The 19783-nt window shown below is 36.0% G+C and overlaps 1 long non-coding RNA gene and 1 pseudogene across 1 annotated transcript; one reads left to right on the plus strand and one right to left on the minus strand.

The window, feature by feature from the left end:
* Positions 1 to 1223: 1223 nt before the first annotated feature.
* Positions 1224 to 7958, minus strand: LOC119192084 (annotated as a pseudogene).
* A 2332-nt stretch (positions 7959 to 10290) lies between these two features.
* Positions 10291 to 19526, plus strand: LOC119192083. The gene is made up of 2 exons (XR_005113574.1): positions 10291 to 10602; positions 19192 to 19526. It is a non-coding gene; the product is annotated as an uncharacterized LOC119192083 (long non-coding RNA).
* The last annotated feature ends 257 nt before the right edge of the window (positions 19527 to 19783 follow it).

Below are 19783 nucleotides of genomic sequence, written 5' to 3' on the forward strand. Positions count from 1 at the left end.
GCCCACACGGGCGTAATTTGGAAGATTTGCACCAGATACACCAAATGTTGCGTATATTTTAATTGTAAATTAGTGTTGCGCTTATTTTATCACTGTAGCGTGTGCCCCGTCATGCTTGTAACTTTATTATAATCACGCTTGACATATACCACGACGTTGACGTTGCACCCTTTAATACACAACAGGTGTGCGGGCCGCAGTCCATGTTTTAGGGTTTTATAAAATATAGACTAAATGTAAAAAAAAATATGCCTTTTTCAGATCTCCATTTGTGACACCTACCGAACGGGAATTCAATTTATGAACTGTACTTTAGTAGTTAATAGTTGTAAAAGAAAAAGCTACGTATTAGGTAGAAGTCATTGTTGTAAAAGAATATCTTGGTATAGAGTAGAAGTCGGGCTACTACTGCAAAATTTTCGTGAATTCTGCACCGAAGGGTCTCGAAGTCGGGGACGACGCGCCCTGTACCCTCGCGATGTTGTAGACCTCCCCCGTCCTCTCACACTCTGGACATCGTCTCTTATGTATGTAGTTATAAGTATAGCGTGCTGCGTACACGCCCTCGTCGATGGGCTAATAAATTAGTCCGGTACGAGCCAGCGTTTGTTTCACTCGTGTCCCGTATTGCATACCTAACAGTCTCGTTTAATCGATTTTCGTGTTTCCTTGTTTTCTCAAGACCTCTGTTATCTCTCTATATTAGTTAATGACAATTTTCGGTTTTGTATTGGTTTTAGAGATTAATTTATGCATTTTATGTGTGGCAATCCAAATTTCATAAATTATCAATCTGCTGACACACTTGCGATCCATAATTGTTAATTTATACACCAGAAAATAGTATTTTTTATGCTCTTCAATTATATGCAACTTGTATCTGTAGCACTTATATTTTTTCACATATTCCCATTTTAAAAAAATCGATATATTTCGATTAAAAATACTTCAATTTTAGATACCTGCCATTGATTGGGCAATTGCTTCTAGTGTTTTACCCCATTCGATTGAAACACCCACCACGTTCAAAGGTGCAATAGTTACTGAACACCAAGGGTTCTTGCACAACACAAGATTCGAACACATCCAAAAAAGAATACCGAAACTCTCCTACAAAACTACTATTTTTCAAATCCAACAAAATTTCATTTATAGCACTGCAGCTTATAGCTATAAAAATTGTTTTTTTTAATATAACCGGCGCTAAGAACACACAAACAACGTCAAAATACATGTTTAAATTTCTTATCATTCAATATGGATTTAGCCAATTTAACTATGCCAAGCAAATTCTAAATTAAAAATAAAAGGTATAATACAATGCCAAGTGTAAAAAAAACAATAAAGCAAAGAAAAAACGCGAAAAATACGAAAAAAACTCAAAACCAATATCTAATGTACTTTGCAAGCGATACTGCACAATTACCCGGGTTTATTTGTTTTACCTGAAATATTGTCCGCGGCTGTATTATTGTCAAAGGGTATTAAATTTTTCAGGAATTCGGTTATGTTAAAGTCTTGCTTTTCACTTGGCCTTGAGTTGATTACCTCTATTTTGTTTGCTGTAAAACAACATTGTACATGACAAGCCAATGATTCTGTTCATTTTCATAATTATAAAAAATATTAATGTGAATAGAATTTGAGATACATTGTAAGTGCCATTTAATAAAAAATTACATTGGCATTGTCTACCAAACATGAATTAAGCCGCTTTGCATGAGCCATCTGCTATATTTTAAAATAAAAAAAATTCAGAGACTAAACATGTGCAAAAACATCAGCCAGTAACACTAGACAATAAGTGCTATATTACACTCCGGATAGCGACCACCGTACACAAGGTGTAAAAACCCGCCATATTGGCCCGCGTAAGTGTGTCGCATTCCGGGATCAGCGTGTGTATATCCGGTTCGATCAGGCCGGCATAATTGTGTCGACTGCCGTTTGATCATCTCTCGTCAGTCGACATTCTATTGGACCACACTCTACGTACCATCAGATGCATTGTGTTCACTTTACCGTGCATGCAATAAGAAACTTATATTCCATACCAAATCTAAGATTTCAAATCAAGCTTTCAATATCGGTAATTACTATTACGTTTTTGTTTAGAGCACCTTTATTTCTTTTCAATATTATTTCAACATAACTATATAAAATATTTTCAGTACGTATCTTTGTTTTTTTTTAGCTATCAATAGTACCTATTTACATCAATTTCAGTTAATATTTTTTCCTCTGTAATGAACCTTATAATTTGTACCATATTGTCCCAAACTTACAGAATACACTGAATGAAATTAACTCACCATTATTGCCGTTCTCGACTGCTTCAGTGAACAATGCCATAGGGTTCTCGGACATGAGAAACGATGACAGCCCCAAATTGTATAGCGATCCGTCAGCTCCCAATGTCGAGTTAAATGTTTGATCGATGTTGTAAGCCACTGTAAAGTACAACATAATTAAACAAGTATCCACAATTTCCGGCGAACATATCGTTAAAATAGGTGTATAACAAATTTTTGCCTTATTTTTTTATTGCTTAGAATGACGAGACCAGCTTGCCATTCGCCTGATGGTGAGCGATACGACCGCCCATAAACAGTAGAAACACCATCCAACACCTTGAATTACAAAGTATTGTTCGGTATTCTACTGCGCTCGCCATTTTGAAACATGACATGTTAAGTTTAATTATGTTCAGTAGTTACACTGGCTACAATGCCCTTCAAACCGGAATACAAAAGTGATTACATACTGCTGCTTATCAACAGAAATAGAATTTGCGATGGTACCTACCTAGACGGCCTCTAACATATGAGAGACCTACCACTAGTAGACCACTCCTTATTATGAGTTGGTTCACTTCAATATCAAGCGTTCAATGTGAACTGTGTAGCAAGATATTCGTACGGGCGTGCATTGAGTGTGAAAGCTAGTTATAGGAAATTAGTTCCATATTTAACAGCATAACGAGATTATTTTTCTTCTTTTCTTTTTCTGGTCAGACTACAGTGTAACATGTAACGCGAGCGTGTAACGTAACATTTGACATAAAGTATTACGTACAATCACCATCATCATCATCATTATCATTAGCTGGCAGGTCGAGGTCTTCGTCAGGTCCAGGCGAGGAAGCACGTCCCTCGACGCTGCGGCGCGCGACAGCGCCGCGTGCGGCAACGACGGGATCAGCTCGTCCAGCTTGCGTTTGAGTGAACGGACACGCGCGCCGAAGTTCTTATACGCCTGGACATAAGGCACAGTTTCACAGATCCAGTCTATTTGTGGGATGTCTATTCCCGTCTATCGTATATCTACGTAAGGCAATACTGGAAAATTAGTGTATTGAATAAATTTAGTACCAAAATACACAGAAATTACTATAGTAAAAGATTATACCAGTGGTGTGTTCCCATCCTGCTGAGCTGAGCATGGGCTTCCTCTATAAATCTTATACCATGTGGTGAAAAAACCCAATATTTTGGCTCATCAAACTATAGCATATTGATTAATCTGTTTCCTTATAAACATATAGTAGAAGCACGTACTTTTCATTCCATAATGTCAGGGGCGATATCGCCTTATCAGCACAAATTCCAGACTCGGTTGGTAGAAAAATCCAGTTTCACGACGCCCGAGTTCAGGGTAAGCCGCAGCGCAGTAGTCATACCGCGCACCGCAACTACGCCTTCGAGGCACTCAAATAACAGACATATACCGCCGATTTCATTAAACAGTCCAAATCGCTTGTTTCGAACCACCACTAAAATGGACTAACCAGAGTAACCTTTATTTTTTGCAAGCTAATGAATGACTTCTTGCTTTAATTCGTTTATCCTTAGAAACGGATCGAAGATTAAGTCCAAAAATTATTTAGTTCCATGTTGCCTGCGACACGACATGTGTTTTTGAACGCGCGTGCGTCGAGCTGATGTGTACATATCTAAGGCTGTCCCACTCACGCATCGCGCCTCCACACGCCAGCGTGGGACAACAGTGTGGCACTAGTTAGTTGGGCGCCGCAGCAAATGTATTAAAGCGGCCGATAGGAAACGAGTCAATTTGATTGAGTCAAATTCTGTATATTTTATATTATTTTTTCTAGTAATGTTAAGTACCACTTTCTCTTTTCCTTTATCATTATTACTTAGTTATATCACTCACTTGTAGTTGTGAAACACAAGCTTTGGGTTATAATTGTGTTAAGAAACCTCATTTGTAGCATAAAGTTTGTAACCTGTTTTGTGTAAAATAAAATTAATAAAATAGAATCCGAAAAATACTTTTGTATTAATAACCTATTGTGACTTACATAAGCGACAACTTTGACCTCGCCCTCTGTGTGGAGTAGTATTGGGTAGCAGAGGTCAGCAATGCAACCTTCCCTGGCCACTATCTCCTGCAACGTACCTCACGTGCCTCGTTCAGCAACATCATCTTTATGACTTCTGTCTGCGGAATATAATAGTATATTTAAATCACATGTATTGTATGTATGTATAGCAAACATTTCACTCAATATCTATCTATACATATTTAAAACAAAGTCCTCAAAAGCTGTCTGTATGTGATCAATTTTCTCAACAGATTTTTGTACAGTTTTTACTAAAAGATCGTGCAATTCTTGATGAAAGTTGAGGTTAATAGTACACTACAATTTCCACGGGCGAAGCCGCGGGCACAGCTAGTATACAGATATTAATCTAAAATTGCTGATTTGTGATATTACTCTTCTTTAGTTTCTTTTCTAATCTTTTTTATAACTTTTTTCAATGTAGATAAACTGCTGATTGCTATTTCTTTATTTTATTTATAAATATCTGCTTTTATTTAATCGGGCTAAGGTTGTATATATACTATAGTTATTTAGTAATTTCGTTTACTATACTACACATCTCTTTTCAAAACGTCAAATGCTAAGGAGATTTGAACCACTACCTGACCTAAGACCATTTTAGTTTATTTTATACTCTGGTATTTCTGGTATTTTTGACTGAAGGTTAAAGTATTATATAACGCAGTTCTTGAAGATTTTAGTGACCCCCACCCCCCATCTAAACGCGCCGTAACGTTTTCCTGTACGCCCCCGCCCACCGTCCAAAAGTTATGTAACTTTCAAGTGATTTTTTTTTAAATATTCACAATTATTTTATACAAAATACTGGAAATTCGCTAAAATACCTTTGTTATTGTTTTATATAAAAAACAATGTTACACAACGCTTTGTAGGAGACCCTTTGCCGCCCCTGTACGGCATCATAAAGTTTTACAAGCCCCCCCCCCCCCCCCCGAATTGCGTTACGTAATACTTGAACGGTCCCTTAATGACCTAAAAAACAAATTACACTCACCTTTCAAACTCGCACACAACTCATCAGCGTCGGACAATTGCAAATGGCTATCATGAATGCATTTCAGTCTCATATCAGTATCCGCTTCTAATACTGCACATTGTTTAATCTTGTTCACTAGTTGTTGTGGCTGAAAAGTAAACATTTGTCATTACTTTTTTACCTATTATTATGTCCTATCATTTGCTTTATACTCTGCCCATGTGCAAAGTTTTCACGAATACATATTTTAAAGTGTTATACAAAACTGAGAAGTGTGTATAAGTATACCAAACTTTTCAGCTATTTAACAATAATCTCAGGAAGTATTGGTTACAATTGAAAAATTCTTTTAGTGTTAAATACTGGATAGCCTATATATCGAGGAAGGCTATAGGCTAAGAAAAGCAAAACTTTGATGGTTAATGCGCCATACTTTACAAAAAGAAATATGGCATGTAAAATGTTATCTAGAACTGGTTTTATCAATCAGAGTGCCCGTTTTTTGCAACTTTTTTTTGGACAAGGACATAAGCTATTTTCTATCTGGTGAAAATTATATACCCGTTCGCGGATGCTACCACTTGAGTCTGCGTACTAGATTGACGCAGCACAGTCTTGGTGTGTGTACCTGTTACCGCAAACTATTATCAGCACTCATTCGAAATGGTTTAAAACTTGCTTATGTGACAATAGAGTGTCAGGTATTTTACATGTTGTGACACAAGGTATATCCAATAGGATTTTAACTTGAAAGTTCATCGGAAATAATGTTCTGTTATAAATAATGTCATATACATAGGAACTATTATTCCACAAAACTTTTGCACAAGGGTAGAGACGCAAGCTTAAGCTAGTTAAATTATAACAGGATGATATCTGTGCATTATATACAATTGAAACAATAGTAATATGTGAAGTCTTAGAGCAAAATGGCACTATCAAAATTTATGTAGGTCTGTATGTTTGTTTATACATCACATAAAAACTACTGCACAAAAATGAATGCAACATTCACCAATGTATTGCTAGAGGTTTAAGTTAAAGAATAGGCTACATTTTATGCCAGGACAATATGAAGCGGCTCCCAGACTAAAGTTATTTGCCCAGGTGGAGCCAATAGTAATGCATAAATTACTTAGGTGTTGAAAGTTTTATACCTAATGATTTTTTATGTTTACACAAATGTTAGACATTTAAATTAAACTATTTTTCAGATTTTATCATGGTTTTATAGTTCTATACCTGAAAATCAAGCGCTATCATCATCAGCCTTCTTAGTGGCTCCTGCACTCAGCAGACCCGTCAAGTCAGACAAAAATTCATCATCATAGACTGAGCGTTGTTCCCATATTTTAAATATGCGTGGGATTTTTGGTCTTACTTTATCATCTCTGTAATATAAAAATGCAGAATTAATATAACCTCAGGACAGATTATTTTTTACCTTTAAGGATTTTTTGTATTCATAACAATATGAATACTATAGTATAACATTCTATGTCAGTGTAAAGATGACTATAGACTAGAGCATTATAATGTAATGTTCCCATGAATGGTACAGCATTAAAGTTTTGTTTTCAAAATAATTTCCACCCTGGGTGTATAATAATCATCAAGGTGCATTCAATCTACATTAACATGTTTTTTTTTATTTTGCATCTATCTTAGCTGTAATGTCTGATTACAGGTCCCATATGCTGCCTGGCCTGTGTTTTGTGGATGTCAACCACGCTCAGGCCTTTGCTTGATAAAATGTTGTCTGAATGTGCATTGTGATTTTTAAGTTAAGTTTGTAATAAAATATTGAGTGTCGTTTTCGAAGTGCAATTCAATAACATATAAAAACGGTGAATGCTTGGATGTTCCGTTTCCAGTAAACACTCTAATTTATACTCACTTTTATACACAAAGCTTCGCCAAGATTTGAAATTGTGGAAATCCATCGTCTTTTACAAAATCAATTACATTTCGTATGGTTATAAAAAATTGTTGTGTGGATACACAAACTTTAATTTTAGTTGTATAACTAACCTGACCAAAGGTGTAGCCTTCTGCAGATTAAGTCCCCAGCTCTCTACAAATTCGTAGTTTTTCTCTTACTGTACTGTATAACATCGTTAGCCAGGTAAAACAACACCAGCCTCTGTTCAACCTTCACCCTTTTCAATACATTCAACCAACTTGACACAATTTTTTTGTGGTGGGTTCTCTGCCGTAAGCACCATGAAGACAACGACTGAATGCTCTCCTGTGTGTCCTTCAGCTGCATTAATTTCTTTTCGAACGTCAATGTGTTGAATTCTTCAGTTTCACCCATTGTTATGGATTTTTATTCCTACTGGTACATATTACTTTCCACACTAACTATACGTATGATCACTCACTTGACACATATATCATAAATACCGGTGGAAATTTTGTGTATTTTGATCTCACAAATACGGCACAAATGTGACTTGCTGAGAAATAAACGCGGTGAAGAGCCGCGTTTATAGCGGGCAGTCAAGACAGTTGTATACAGACCATTTATTTCCTACTACCACTATATATTTGTTGTGAACTGTAACTACAACCCATATCATTTGTGAATTATTGTCTATAGTACATATGTTGGAACTAAAAATACGATAAAAAATAATTAACACGGAAATACATTTCCCAAGAAAACAGCCGCCATTTCCTAGCAAATATGGCTGCCATTGAATTTTTCCATATATTCTGTAGGCAAAGGTAATACATATATAAAAGCCAAATTTTAGTATTTTCTGCGAAAATAAAATAAATACATTTTAATACATTTTATAGGTATTGTTTTTGTATGAATTGCATTTTATAAATTATGAGCCAAAGCTCAGAAAACCAAAGTTTCCATTTCTTAATAAGATTTTTACGGATTTCGGCAAATGAGGACCCACAGAGAATAATATATTTGGCAACAATAATTTATTTGTCAGTTTGTGGCAACATCACCTCCCACTCACTTGCCAGGTTCCAGAGCCGTAATAAATAAATTAAAAAATTAACTCACTTGCCAGGCAGTCAGCACAAAGGGAATTATAATATACTAGCTTCCGCCCGCAGCTTCGCCCGCGTGGATTTCGGGTTTCAAAAATGGAGAAGGTGCTCAATTTGTCGGGATGTTTTTAATTTATGGTGGTATGCAGGTGGTCCGATTGTCCGGTCAGGGTCTGATGATGGGATCCTGGTGAAATCGAAGGAACTTTTAACCATTAAGGTTGCACACGAAATGACGGAAGCTTAAAAAATGGAGTAACTTCTCCCGTTTTCCCAATATTTTCCATCACTGCTATGCTCCTATTAATTGTAGCGTGATGAAAAGTATACTATAAGCAGCTCAGGAGTATGAAAAATAATTGTACCAAGTTAAGTTAAAATCCGTCGAGTAGTTTTTGTTTCTATAACGGTTATACAGACAGACAGACAAAAATTTTACTAATTGCATTTTTGGCATCAGTATCGATCCCTAATCACCCCCACTTATTTTGGAAATATGAGTATATTTCATGTACAGAATTGACCTCTCTACAGATTTATTATAAGTATAGATATGCAAAAGTAGCTCAAAAATTGTCCATAACGAAAACAGAAATAATATCGTGAAGCCAACCAAATAACTAATGATATATTAAATTTTGTGACTGTTCAATTTAGTCGGGTCCGCGATATTACTTTTGTTAAGTTTCAGAACGCGACATTACATTATTATATTCTGTGCTCCAACGCACACTGCTTTGATGTTAGGAACACACCTACATTGCTTAGACAACAGTGAACTTTATACAATAGCAATAAAGCTCAAATTGACTCTACGTATTAGTTAGAAAACGTTTGTATGGGAAATAGAAAAATGCTGTTTTGAGGATTTTCCCGGCAATTATTCGAATTTTTCTCACTTTTTAAACCTTCCCTAGACCTCCACGAATAATTCAAGACCAAGATAAGATAAATCCGTTCAGCCGTTCTCGAGTTTTAGCGAGACTAACGAACAGCAATTCATTTTTATATATATAGATATGGAAATGCGGTCAGCATGAACCGGTTTCCAGCAGAGACCAATTAGAGTTTTCAGTGTATTGGGATTTTAATGTTACGGCATTTTAATACATTGCGTAATCTGAAAGAAATATAAATCCGCAAAATCTGTTTTATTTCAATGTGTAACAATCACTTATAAAAAAACACGCACCATTGAACAAATCGTGTAATAATATATATATATATCGTTGCCCGCCGCTTGCTGCGCCGCAAATTGCATCGCAATTCGCGTTGCGAGTAGCTATGGCCTGACGGTAACGCCGGGCATGTATGCTGTGTACTACATTGCACGCATTTACAACTGTGCGATGAGCCTAAAATGCTTTTAAGGTGGTAGCTCAAGGTCCATTTTCATACATTTTGTTTCGGCTTTAATCTGGGTAACTAAACAAGTATTGGCAAGTAAAGAATTTAAATTCACGTCTAGTTAGTGATTAGTTCTCGCAGTTGAAAGAAAAACGTAAAATAATTAATAATCATGGATATTTCGGCCTTTAAAATTTAATATGACGAAATTTTAAAGGCAGAAATATCCATGATTATTAATTATTTTTACATTTTTCTCAACTGCGAGAACTAATCACTAACTAGACGTGAATTTAAATTCTTTACTATACTGATTACCCAGATAAAGCAAAACAAATAAAAACCTATACCATAACTAAATAATCATATTTATTATTGTTTTAAGAAAAATACCGCGACTGGTAGGCAGGATGGATGATTAGATAAAATGTTTTCACGGATAAATAATCCATTTATGCAGTCACACAGAAATAGAGTAGGCTACATTGTACAAAATTATATTATATGGAAGACGGGCTTAATGGACTTGTTTCCAGAGCCGTAATCATTTAAAAAAAATATGTATGTCAGTGTCAGCTGAGTGTCAGTTAGACGCAATGACTAAATATATACTCTTTAATCATTGGTCAGACGTCAATAATTACCAATTACTAATAATTGCAATTACCATTCTAGTTGATTGGGGTCTGCTGATGACTATTTAAATAGTTTATAAATACATATACTTACGTCGCTTTGTGTAAAATCACCGGTAATAAACGGTGGCAGCCATAATATAAAAGAAGAAGAATTCTTAAGTCAGTTTAACAGTTGTACTCGAAGAGCATTACAATACTGCTTTGGTGAATACAGAAAGTTGCCGGTTATAATTATTTCTACTAAAATAAATGTAATTAAGGTAATTAATTTATATTATAATATATTACAGACTATGGTGTCTCGGTAAATTTTATCTTGTTAGCATAATAATATAACATATTTTTGCCTAGCCACTGCGTGAGGTCACCCATAAAATTTGACTGAGTCACTCATTCTGTTTCGATTCTATAACTACTTTAAACAAATAATGTGCCGGTTTGTAGCAGCAACATGACAGTGAAATAAAATGCATCGAAATGCAATGAAGCACCTATGTGTGTTCATCATGTGAGCAATTAAATAGTGCTTATAAACATGGTGAAATTATAGGTGAAGTGTTTTGGTGTCAATGTAGGGTTCCTCCATAATTGCTACATAATTTTAATGGCATAGTCCAGTATATTCATGCTGATATGGATATATTATATCCATATTGGCAGCTATCTGATAAACATTTATATATCTACCAATTCTCCATATACTTTTTTTATAATTTGATATTCTATCTGTTTAAAGATAACTAAAAATGTTTCACTTCCTAATTTTTTTGCTTATATATAGTATCATAGTCTGTTCATAGTTGTATTCTTATTTCTACTATATTATGATGATATGTGGGTAATGGTGTGGATTATGTGTTCTTATATACATTTAGATGAAGAAAAGAATATAATATACCTTAACATATGACTGTTTATCATCCTTACAAATAAAATAAAATATAAAACTTTAATGATGTAATCTATTTCATTTGTTATCTCTAGTGATAGCACTTTTCCTTTGTGTATTATCTATACTGGATACTCAGATAGGTATTTATATTTAAATACCACAATCATATTAAGAAAATAATTGCAATGTACAATTTAAATCATTGTTATCATAAAGAGGTATTGCGAAGCGGCAATGGCCTAGTTGGGTGTGGAAAGGACTGCCGAGACGAATGTCTGCAGGTTCAAATCACAAGGGCACACACCTCTGACTTTTCTAAAATCATGTGTGTATTCTTTGTGAATTTATTGTTCGCTTTAACAGTGAAGGAAAACATCGTGAGGAAACCTGCGCACATCTGAGAAGTTCTCTATAGGAATTTGAAGGTATGTGACGTCTACCAATCCACACTAGGCCAGCGTGGTGGACTAAGGCCTAGTTCCTCTCAGTAGTAGAGGGGGCCCGTGCTCAGCAGTGGGCAAGTATATAATACAGGGCTGATATTATTATTATTATTATTAATAAAGTATTTTTTTCAAATTCAAATTGTGCCGGCTTTTAAAATGCCTCTGTGGTTGTTAGTTCCCAAAGTTGCAGATTTATTCAGCTATTTATTCCTGGACACAGTGGTGCCTGTGCACCTACTTGCGCCCCCTTCCCAACACCAAAATGTATATGGTGGTTTTCATATTGTTCAGTGCTTATTTTAGTAGTCACTATGTAATTTCAGGTTTAATCTTGAGATTAAATTCACATAGTTATTTAATAAGTCGATTATATTTGGCACTGGTTAAGGAATTTTCCCAAATATGATTGTGACTTGTGTTTTTAATAAGTGCAGTTTCTAATGAATTTTGATGTGGTAATGTATACTTTGAACTTTTAATTACGTAACACAACAATAATTAAATCATATGTTGAAGAGACAATATTCATTTGTGACTTATTAAGTATGTCCACACATATCCATATCAGCCGCTATCTGTGATAAACATTTATATATCTATCAATTCTCCAAATACTTTTTTAATTTATTCGAAATTCTATCTGTATGAAGATAACTGAAAATGTTTCACACCAAATTATTTTGTTAAATCAATAATATAAGTACTTATTCAAAATTGCTTCCATGTTTTAAAAAAAATATATTATTCTCAAATTGTCCGAGATAACTTCATAATAGCTTGTTGTCTGTTCATAATTGCATTCTTAATTCTATATTATGTCAATATGTGTATTATGGTATGGGTTATGTGTTCTTATATACATTTAGATTAAGATTAGTTTATAATATAGCTTAAAATGTAGCCATTTATTGTCCCTACAAATGACAATGAAAAATAAAATAATGTCACAAAACTTTACCAATGTTATCTATCTCATTTGTTATCACAAATTACAGTGTATTATCTATATTGGATACTCAAATTGCTATCTATAATATAAAAAGTTCAATCTTATTAGTAAAACAATTGGTAGTTACATTTTTTTACATTTTTATTATAGTATTAAAGTTTATTACTTTAGATTAAAGTGTAGGCATAGATGTGGGCAGCGGGACAAAGTTGGGTTAGGCATGTGTAATTCTATATCCAGTAACTATCAGTGGCGAAGCGTCAATACAAGCCGATTCCTACCGGGTTACCTTTTGTAAATTAATTAAAAATAATAAAACAAAAACATAACAATATAACTAGAATAACAATAGTAAATTCAAACAAGCCATCTTATAATTATTAAATTAAATCAATACTTCAATGATATTTGTTTTTTATATCAATTCGTTAAATCGTAACTCGCACGCAGTGCTTGCGCCTTATAGTGTTCGAAGTGAACGCATAAAATAAAATAAATAAATAAATAAAATACTTTATTTATCACGTAGGCGAACAAAGTTGCACTTATGATACGTCAAAACAAAGAATAAGAATAATTATTATTTCTAAACAACTATTAAAATCACTTATATAACTATGGAGATTTTAAATTAGGGATAAAGTTTATACAAAAGACTAGGTACAAACCGAAGTAACCAGCTCGGGCTGGCAAGTAGGTGGAAATAGAAGGGTAACGCGTCGCGATCCTCACCGGCGAGGACATGAGCCCTAACCTAGCTAACCTACCAGCCTTTCACTAGCTACCTAAGTGATGACTACCCGAAGAAGAAAGGCAGAAAGAAACTCCGGGCTTTCTTTTTGTCATCAATTGTTCAGTACTTCTTTTGTATTTTTTCCAAGTCTTTCTTGTACATAGTCACAATAGTTATATAAGCTAATGCACGCACATCACCGTTAACATGGGATAAGATGAAATCAATCGACTAAACCTGGAGCGGCATAAAATAAAATTATCGATAGCAAATAAAAGAGAACATAGATTCATACTTAAATAACGGCGTACAGCGTGCATTCGCCTACATTTACAATCATAGTTTTCAATCATGAGAAAAGAAAAAAATAGTGATATTGAACAGGCAAACACAACATGATCGGGTGGTCGTCTTTCAAAAATTACATTTCATTAAGATATGATATAGCTTCCTTCGCGATATTGTTGCCTCTTTCACACGCAGCGCGGTGTCTTTGTCTAATCTTTTAGAAGTGACGTAAAAATATATGTGTGCATGGGTGTCTGTGTACTTCAGGGCAACCCGAGAATTTGCGGCTTCATGTTGAGCTATTGGCACGAAATATTTTTAATTATTTCGAATGTATAATTAGTGTTTGTGCGTTATTAATTCTTGTTGGACTCTTTTAGGTACCTATGTTCAAAATATATGATTATTTTGTAAATTTACAGACTAGACCTAATTTTTATGCTAGAAGGAAATTATTAAGGATTCAAAGATATTTTACTGATTTTAATTTATTGTGAACAGCGTATTATATTATGTTAACTGTAGAGTAGAAATATTTCGCCGGGTTCCCTTTTGAAAATTTTCACCCTTCGCCATTGGTAACTATATACTATAAAAATGATAAATCATGTTGCCAAAATTATGTACTTAAAATAATTTTATTAAATACAAGCTTTTGCCCGCGGCTCCGCCCGCGTTATAAAGTTTTCAGGCTAAAGTGTTCCGTTATAAAAGTAGTAGTTTCCCGGGAGCCTATGTTCTTCCCAGGGTCTCAAACTGTCTCCATACCAAATTTCATCTTAATACGTTGGGTAGTTTTTGAGTTTAACACGTTCAGGCAGACAGATGCAGTGGAGGACTTTGTTTTGTAATATATTTTTAGAACTTTTTAAGAGGAACAATCCCGTCATACATCATTGTTGCATAACTCTAACCGTTTACGCAGCGCACGCAACGGAAGCTCTCAAAACTAATAAATTGTCCCCGTTTTTGCAACATGTTTCATTACTGCTCCGCTCCTATTGGTCATAGCGTGATGATATACAGCCTATAGTACTCCACAAATAAAGGGCTATCCAACACAAAACGAATTTTTCAGTTCAAACTAGGGGTCGCAAACCGGTATCCCGGATTTCGAAAATACCGGAATACCGGACCAAATTAAGAACTTCAAAATACCGGTATTGATTTTACAAATACCGGGATTTTCGGTATTTTATAAAAATAAAATTCAGTACAAAATGTGTGTATAATTCTTAATTTCTCGAGTTTTAAATCGCAAAAATTTAAGCTGCTTGCAATTTCATTCATTTATATAGGCGTATATTCTATAAAAAGCGAGCAAAATACATGGCTTATGCCTATATTGCTACTTTTGTTTTGTTCTAAGCATAGCGGTGTTAACTTTTAATTGTTATTTTCATTAGAACTTATTAGAAATATGTTTTGTTCTTTAAAGTCTATCCTCATTATTCATAGAAGTTATTTATCTAAGGACGGAGCATTGCTGTGATAACAAGTGTGTTTCTCAGTGCTGACGACATGGCAGCCTTCGCAGTGCGTAGACGTAGGGCCGTTGTGATTGGCTAATATTGTGATACAACTTGAATCTAGTTGGCTGTCAAATTAACAGAGCTGAATAAACAGCAAGCTGTAAGATAAAAAATGCTGAGAAACATAACAGGGGGAATAGATGTAAAATGCAACATGTTTAAAAGCCTTGAGCTGCCTACAATAACGGCCTGGTATTTCATGGCAATTTCGTGGGGTTTACCGAAAGGCCGAAATTGTCCTTATTTACCCTATCTACAGCTGCGGACACACAATCGACTTGCTCCTGAGAATAAATTTGCAAATCATCAGCACACGGATGGTACGCACATTGAAGATTTTGTGTTAAGAGCTTTATGAAGATAGAGAACAATAATGGGGAGATTATGCCGCCTTGAGGGACGCCACAGTCTATATCGCGCCAGCTAGACGAGGAATCGTCTAGGCGCACCAACTGTTGGCGTCCCTGAAGATATGACGAGAACCAATTCAGTGCCGTGGGCGAGATCATAAAGTGGGAGAGATTTGCAAGAAGAATGTTGTGACTAACTGTATTGAAGGCGTTGGAGAATCTTCCATGCCCGCCCTAATATCGCCAGTCACTTTGAGGAGTGCAGTATTAGTGCTATGGGCCAGGCCTGAAGCCAGTCTGGAGAGGGCACAGTAGTAGGTGGGCAGTAGGCACATGCTCAGACAGTTGCTTGTGAGCACATGCCTCGAGCACATTCGAGAAAAAAGGAAGAATGGATATGGGACGGATATGCTTAGCAAGTGATGGGTTAGGGATTTTAGGAAGAGGGATAGCAATAGCTCCCCGCTACAAAGACGCAAAGATACCAGTGCTGAGGGAGGCGTTAATGATTTGGGACATGATTGATATAAGTTGGTCCAGGATAGGGATTATCATGCGACGACTACATACATACATACATAGTATCACGCCTTTATCCCATAGGGGTAGGCAGAGACTATAGATTGCCACTTTGCACGGTCCTGGCATACTTCTCGCGCTTCCCCAACCTTCATTAATCCTTTCATGAATTCCCTCCGGTTCCGGGTACTTTTGACCTGGCCTTTACTGAGAACGTCAGATATTTGACATTCGAAGGTTCGGTGCGGTCGACCCCTACCGGCTCTTCCATCCACATTCGCCTTATAAACCCTCTTTTTCAGTCTCTTATCATCCATCCTCTCCAAATGCCCAAACCACCTTAGCATACCCTTCTCCATTTTTGTAACTACATCCTCTGTCACTCCACACATATCCACTACCGTAGTATTCCGCACTCTATCAATCAAAGTCACCCCACACATACTTCTTAACGCTCTCATTTCCACTGCTTTAATTTTACTTTCATGCTTTTTCTGCCATACCCAACTTTCACTACCATACATCAGAGTGGGCAATAACACTCCTCTATAGACAGCCAGTCGTGCCTTTTTGGACACTTTGCAGCTACCCATAAAAGTGTGCAGCGCCCCATTCACCCGATTCCCTGCACTCACACGTCTATCTATATCACTATCATTCCTTCCATCACTAGTGAAAACACAACCCGACGACTAATGTTGTCACAACCAGTGGCATTGGATTTAATGGACAGGATGACTTTTCTAATTTCACCAACGGCACAGAAGAAAAATGAAAAGTATTAATGTTAGGCCTGGATAGACCCGCTAAGAAATCCATGGTACGACGCCTAGTTTGGTGATCAATCATGGTAACAGATATGAAATGTTTATTAATGTCATCCAAACCTATAGTCGCACCGTGGAGATTTATGTTTTAACTTTGCCAATACCTAGAGTTCCGAGGAATCTCCAGATACTGGCTGGCGAGGAAGAAGAAATATTACTGAGAATATGTCGACGTTTAGCATTACGTACCATCTGGTTACACCGATTCCTTGCAGCCTTAAAGGCATCAGTTCTCCTCCGAACGATCCCTTCGTCTCATCGCCATCCTAACCCCATGTGTAGTCCATTGTGCAGGAGGACGTTTTAATTTAATTTTCTTTAAAGGGGCATGGGTATCAAAGAGTGAAGAGACAGCGCGGTTAAAATTGCGACTTTATCATCAACAGAGGTGGCTGCTAATAGGTGATCCCAGTTAAAGTGAGCAGCGTCTTCTTTCAGCTTATCCGCATCAATGCGACCAAAACTACGCAAGTGCAATATTTTAAAGGGAACTTGGTAGGTTTTAGGGCGTAAGACATGTAGATGACATCATGGTGAGAGAAGCCAGGTGCGGGAACTTGACCGTAGGAGAAAACAGGGGAAAGAGCAGAGGTGACAATAATGCCAAGCCAAGTGACCTGACCATCCATATTATGGTGGGTGGCTTGCAGTGGTAGGACATGCAATTTAGCCGAATCAAGGACAGTAAAGAGTTTACGAGATCGGGAAGAGTGGCTGGCAAGGAGATCAGTATTTAAATCACCCATGATGATGTGATGAGCATAGTCTGATCTTATAGATTCCAGAACTGTTTCCAGACTGGAGAAATAATCAAGAGATGGGAGACATTAAATAACACCTAGTAAGGTTTTCACTCTCTTGACCCAAACCTCAAGAAACAGCAATTTCGCATAAGCAGAATAAGAAGCAGAGGAAGATATTACAGGTTTATATTTCAGGTCGTTACGTAAATATATAGCGACTCCGCCCCCTCTCCTGTCAACTCGATCATTTCTAATCAAAATGAAACCAGAGAGCCCCCCTCTAAAGGGTAGAAGGAAGGTGGGGTTGAGCCAGCTTTCAGAAATCAGAACGGCATGAACGTTGGCTTACGAAAATAATCTCTTTTCATTCAGCCTTTAACTAACCACTAAGTTGTCTTCAAATTTGACATTTAATTACTAACTTAAATGTATATTTCCTATTTTTCTAATATTTTTTCGAATACCGGAAATACCGAAAATACCGGAATACCGGAATTTATTTTAGGTCAATACCGAAAATACCGGTTTTGAAAAATGGTCCGGTATTGCGACCCCTAGTTCAAACTGGTAGTTCCTGAGATTAGCCATTACTGCTCCGCTCCTATTGGTCATAGCGCGATGATATATGACTTTGAGCACTCCACAAACAAAGGAGTATTCAACACAAAAGAATTTTTCACTTCGAATCGGTAGTTCCTGAAATTAGCCATTACTGCTCCGCTCCTATTGAATATAGCGTGATGATATATAGCCTATAGCACTCCACGAACAAAGGGCTATCCAACACAAAAAGATTTTTTCAGTTTGGACCGGTAGTTCCTGAGATTAGCCATTACTGCTCCGCTCCTATTAGGTATAGCGTGATGATATATAGCCTATAGCACTCCACGAACAAAGGGCTATCCAACGCAAAAAGAATTTTTCAGTTTGGACCGGTAGTTCCTGAGATTAGCGTGTTCAAACAAACAAACAAACTCTTCAGCTTTATATAATAGTATAGATGTTATCAAATATTTTTCTGTGTAAAGGAACTGATATTACCTGTGATTATATCGACACTTGAAGGCAATCATATCTAAGCGAAAATAAATTATATAAACACCTTGAACTAGATTTCGTAGGTCTAGGATAATTTTAATGACATAAGACAAAATTTTAATAAACTAAAAAGTTGAATTGTTATGAATTTTCATATTAAAATCAAAACTTTAAAGCGCTCTACTCAAAAAGTTATTGGTGGACGTTTAGATGTGTGTGATTGCCTTTCAAGTGTTAATATGTAGTAGTTAAAATTGATGATAGGTTGTTTACAATATAAGTTCACAGATTTTATCTTTAAAATAAGCAGAACTGCACTTAGTGCAAATAATCCTGTTATGTTGATCAGATGACCTGATTGTAGGCGGGCAGATTACCATATCAGATGCTAAATTTAATCCTGGGCAATTTACATACAAATTTTAATTGCCTGGTTGAGACTTGAACCTAAAATTGTTACAATCTACTTCTACAATCGAAGTATGCAGCTAATAGATGAATTGAACATTGATGAAATTACCTTTATTTTCAGATCCATCAACATGATTATATTGACTGGAAACAGTCTAAACGAGAGACATCGGGAACTGAACACTAAAGTGAATCAAGCAGTAACAAATGGTGTGTCGTTTGATAAAGTCAAATTACAAAATGAGAAGACTGACATTGACAGACTGTTTAAAATAGACTTGGCAAACAAGAAAAAAAAGATAGACTACATTATCGAGACCCTCAAGTGCGGAGACAGCGTGTATATCACCAGAACATTAAAATGTCAATGGCTTTATCACAAAGAGTTTGCCCACATTGTCAATCCAGATTACCTGGAACAACATGTTTTCCCAGAAATGTCATTGAAGATGAGAAGGAAATTTTAAAGTTCATATCTCAGCATGTGACCAATAGTAAGCGAGCATCTCGGTTTTGCTCTTACTGTATAGCAATGAAATTACCGGAAATAGCTCTCAAGTTTCTTCGGCATGCTCCAGAATCAAAGAAAGTAGAGGTGATTAAAGGCCATCATATATTTATCCTGTCAAGGATATGGTAAATATTGTTGGTGATTCATTCATTGTAGCTAGAACTATGTTAGATGAAGTAAACAGAAACGAAGTTTGTAATTT

The sequence above is a fragment of the Manduca sexta genome, unplaced genomic scaffold (assembly GCF_014839805.1).
Source record: "Manduca sexta isolate Smith_Timp_Sample1 unplaced genomic scaffold, JHU_Msex_v1.0 HiC_scaffold_234, whole genome shotgun sequence".
Classification (NCBI taxonomy): domain Eukaryota; kingdom Metazoa; phylum Arthropoda; class Insecta; order Lepidoptera; family Sphingidae; genus Manduca; species Manduca sexta.